Source organism: Cupressus sempervirens, chromosome 3, assembly GCF_028749045.1.
Source record: "Cupressus sempervirens isolate cs-2001-9-10 chromosome 3, ASM2874904v1, whole genome shotgun sequence".
In the NCBI taxonomy this organism is placed as follows: domain Eukaryota; kingdom Viridiplantae; phylum Streptophyta; class Pinopsida; order Cupressales; family Cupressaceae; genus Cupressus; species Cupressus sempervirens.
This window is the reverse complement of record NC_143120.1, coordinates 555,601,903-555,607,102: the sequence shown is the minus strand read 5'-3', so window position 1 is coordinate 555,607,102 and position 5,200 is coordinate 555,601,903. Positions and strand designations below refer to the sequence as shown.

Sequence of the window (5,200 nt, the reverse complement as noted above, 5' to 3'; positions counted from 1 at the left end):
TACAATTCCCACAAAATTTTTGTTTTGATGAATCATGTTGAAAGAACCATTAATTTTATTAATTTGAGGGTAGAATTAAGGTGATTTATTTGACTTTCCTAAGCAATTTCTATTCCATTTAGGTAGGCTGGGCTATCTATGGTTTTATGATTTATCCGATTGGGTTATAAATGATTAAAGATGCATACTTTAGGATGAGTGGGTAGCAGAAGCCATTGCCTACATTTTGGCTCCTAAACTAATTAAGGATTCAATAAATTGCAAGGGGAGTTTTAGCAAAAAGGATGTCCCAGTATCATTTTCCCTTCTCTTCCAGCTAGTGTCAAGTATTATATTTAGAAATAGGACCACTTGTTAGTGTGATGGTAGTTATCTCTTATAATACAATGTCCTAGGAATACATATCTGACTCTTCAAGAATTCTTTCCTTGCAAGAAGTCATACTTTCCTACTCTATCTATAATAGTGTATTTTCTATTTGAAATTTGAATCAGTTATTTGTCATATGTCTTGTTGTTAATTTCTTATTTTGTATAGGATGATTCTATGAAAGTGCATATCCATTACCTTCTCCCTATTCCAAATAGCCACAAAGTAGGTCAATATGATATTCTCTCTCTTTGGAATATGATAGCAAAAAGAAGTTCAACCCAATATTAAAGGCTATATGTATACATGTACCAATGGCATCAAATATCATGTCTTTTCTTCTTGTACCAGTATAGTTTAAATAGACTCTCCAGATGATTGTCCAAGGGAACAATTGTATAACACATGCTTCAAGATTAATACAAATTTTCTACTGATTTCCATTATGAAAAAAGCTCACATATTTCTTCCTCATGTGCAACCCATGAGACTACTTTTTTATTATGAGGCAACCCTCTTGAGAATCATGTTCTGTGATTTTCTAATGATTCATCTTTTTTCCATTTAATATAAATCTACAATTATTGATTTTCATTTTTGATGCATGTGGTATCTAAGGCTTAAATTCATGAGAAAAACTACATGGAATATGCATTTAGTCCACCACTAATGTAATATCCTCTTTCTAGCAGAAGTTGGAATTTGATGATGTTAGTGGCATAGAGGCATCTCATAGATTTAGGATGGTTTTGGAGGGCTCATAAATCAAACACTTTGGATATAATAAGGTCCTAAGGACCAATTGAAGTCTTTTTGTAATGGTTTGGACCCATTATAATGCCAACGACCCTATAAAGAATCTATAAGCCTACTTGGTCAAACTTTGTAACAGGTCAGTAGGAGTATATGAATGTGTTGTATATGTTTCCTATGATATTTTTTTTTATCATAAATGATCAATTGGGCATCTCTAAATTGATAGGATGGAAAATTTTCAAAATTTTCATGTAGATCAAAAAGACTATTACTATTGCTTGATAGCATTGGAAACAAATTATACAATTGTTGTAACTTGCCTTCCAAAAACCATGTTTGGTTTGAATTTTGGTTGAGATTTTTGGAAAATAATGGTTACAAAAAGGAAAAAATACTTAGTCCAAATTACATTTTGAAGAAAGCATGTTCTGCTTGTGCTTCAACTTGAAAAATATAGAAGACAATTATGTTGATGGTGTCTTTATGTTGGTTGAGTATGTCTTCCCACACTTTTCTGGTTTAAACTTCCATGTTGGAGCTGCCATGAAAAAAAAGTTTTGACATATGCTTTTTTTGAGTTGTTATTCCAATCCATACTACTTTCAAAATGTGCTCATTTCCCTTGTCTCATAACTTTTTTAAGGTTAATTTTTAATAAAAATAGTGATGGTCATTTTAAAGAAACTGCAGTTGGTGAGAAAATTAATATTTTCTAAGCAAGATTTCTAACACACATTCCAAGCAGTTGCATTGATAAAAGAAGGTTTCTTTTGATGTGCCTATGTTCTAGTTTGTGAGAAAATTAATATCTATTATCATCTAAAAAAGGTTTCTAATGTGAATTTGAACTAGCCAAAGCCATAAAATAAGGTTTCTTTTGATGTGTTTATGGTCTATATTCTAAAACAACTTGTAAGAGAATTCAGGACATAACATTCACAAATTAGAGTACAAATCCTTGGAAATTTTGACTTGATCATCTAGAATCAAAATGGTTGACAATAATAGACATGATTACATTAGGCCTAGCAAACCATGCTCTAGTTAGTGATGAAATTAGTATCACCTAGAAAAGGTTTCTCATGCATATTCAAATCATTCATAGACACAAACAAAGGTTTCTTTTGATGTACCTATGGGCTATAGTCAACAATAACTTGTAAGAGAACTCAGGACATTGCAATCACAAATTTGAGGATGGATCATTGATGATTCTTATGAATGAATTCATAGGATAAGATAGGAAGGAAGGTATTTTTTATTTCCTCCAAAGAAGAGATGATGCATGTACAAGGCATGAGTATTGCAACATAGAAAGGGGGTTTGAACTTCTAAGTCAAATGTTAGAAGTCAATAATGTAGTGATATTGTGTGAATGCTTAGAGGGTACACTATATAGAGGTGTAGCTTGGACTATCTAAGAAAAAATTGTTGATACGTAGACACTACCACATTGTTGGATATAGGCCTATAACTAGCATAATCAATTTGATGAATAGGAATTGATCTTCTCCAAACAAATTTCAATGAGATAGCACAGAGACAATGAATAACACTCTTCAGATATCAATTAAACAGGCTAACAATATTCTTCAACTTCTACAACTGGTAACCAATGACTTTTTTTCTAAGTCCCATTCAAATGCTTTCTTTCATAATTGATGATTATAAAATAATTCCAAGTCTTTAATTGGTTTACCACAAACTCTAATAAGCATTCCAATTAAATTCATCCAAAACATATATCATGAATTTCAAATTCAAATACTGATTTTGATGGTTTCAAATGAATGTCATTTTTAGTCACATATTAAATCTGAAAATAGTTTTCCATGCTCTTAAAATATACCCATCAATTTGTTTTCAAACTTAACTCTTAAATCCAAAATCTATCCCCATTAATATTGATCACCAATTTTATTATTAAAATCTGAATTTGCAGCTCCCAATCTACTCCACAATGTCATAAAACTCTAAATAAAAATCTGTATAAGATATTGATTCCTTTAAAATATTAAAAAGCTCTTAATATTTTAGATTTCTTGAAAAAAAAAAATCTCACTAAAAGGGAATCTGGGAATAAAGAATAAGTTCTATATAGAGCATTCCAAATTCCAAAAAAAACATATTAATACAAGCCCAAAATCTTCTCAAAGGAATTAGATAACTTTAGATTCAAGATTTGAATAAATACCATGTCTTTAGACTATGAATTAGCCCATATAAATTGGAACTCTATGCCATTCTTGAACCTAATAGTCTAGCAACTCAAATCATAAAAACTAGTTTTTTCCTTTGAATCCATGAATCGGTTCACATTTCAAAACTAATGATTTAATTTTTCAACCCATTTATTTTCTAGGAACCTGATACACAAAGGGACTAATTTGGAAGTATAGTACACAAAAAAAACAATTGGTTCCTATTCTAGGTCATGAAAGATCAGTAATTAACCAATACACATATTGCTTTGTAAATGGTAAAATCAGCCTTTGTCACTATTTAGAATAATAAATGGATTCAGAAACTAATGCCAACCAAAATCAAGGAAATAAATTGATAAATATGATTCTCCATACTATTTTAATAGAATTAAATCATTGGTTCCTTGCCAAAAATAATATGAAATCACTATTTATTTAGCCATAGACCACAAAGGGAATTGATATCAACACATTTTCAATGAAGAAATTATACAGTGTTAACAAAAAATGCAAAGTTGAGTGTTATACTACCAAAACCATTAATGGAGTTTCACACTTACACAACCAACTAGAAACTAATTCAAACTTCATTTCATATTCAATATAATTTGGATCTTAGTCTATACAAATCTGATGTTAATTACACAGTTAGATAATGAGCCTAAAAATCCTTGCACAGGACAAGGAGTGTTTTGCAAAGTTAATTGCTAATGTAGTAATGTAGCTTAAGGGTGGCACAAATTCTGAAGCAATATAGATTATTTAAAAAGTAGGAGGTTCATTAAAGGATTTATTCTTGGATAAAGGGTTCATATTAGACAAAAATATTGGTGTAGTCAGCCAAAGGATATTGAAAATACAAAAAAAAAAAAATGATAGTTAATACCTCTATCAATTCTAACAAGAATAAAATATATGGAGCTTGTGTACATGTAGATTCAATGGAAAAAGTGGTAGGGAATGAGGTACTAGAGAGAGCAAATGAGGAGAAAGGTGTAGAATATCATTGTACACACAATCAATTGTTTTGTAAATAGATAGTTCATATATAATTTTACTACAAAGATTTTTGTTGATGTTGGTATAGTTTCCATTCAACATGCTGATTTTAATGGTATTGAACATTTGGCTCTTGTAATTGGAGGAAAAATTGCTTCAACATTTGACATTCTAGAATCAATTAAACTTGGTCATTGTAAAACTATTGTAGAAATCAAGATTGGAGAGGAAAAACTAATTCACATTTGAGGATTTTGGCACCATAGTCTTATGAGAAGCAAGTTTTCATGTTTTGGATGAGGTTGAGAGGTCTCCATATGATGCATTATGCATACTTGTTCAAAATACATAAGATAGTAGAATACTTCTTGGTGGTGGTTGGCCTAAAATGCTCATGGAAAAGCAAGTGGATAAGATTAAAATTTAAAATGAGTACACTTGGAAATAAGTCTCTTGCCATTGATTCTTTCACACATGCACTCAGGGAAATTCCAACCATTATAGAACACAATGTTGGATTGGTTAGTGTAAATTTAGTCATATAGCTTTTTGTAGACCATCAAAAAGAAGACAACATGACAAGGATTAATGTCATAATAGGAGCTACTGAGACATAGAAAAGCTAAGAATTCACGAGTCATTCAAAATAAAATAAGTTGTTTTTCTTTTAGAAATAGAGGCTACAAAGATGATTTTGAGAGTAGATGGCTCCACAATTCTATGTCTATGTGTATTCAAAGTAGTAAAACAATAATGGCATGTGATTCTTGATATTTTTCCTATATCTATGTTCCACCAAGTTTCCATTATGGGGATGGGGAGGTGATTTTTAGGGATGGATTTTTATTTAGGTCATTATGGGGTTTAGTAAC

General features: G+C 30.7%; 1 pseudogene; it reads left to right on the top strand.

The window, feature by feature from the left end:
• Window positions 1–3,984: 3,984 nt before the first annotated feature.
• LOC149567626 (T-complex protein 1 subunit beta pseudogene) lies at window positions 3,985–4,983 on the top strand (annotated as a pseudogene).
• The last annotated feature ends 217 nt before the right edge of the window (window positions 4,984–5,200 follow it).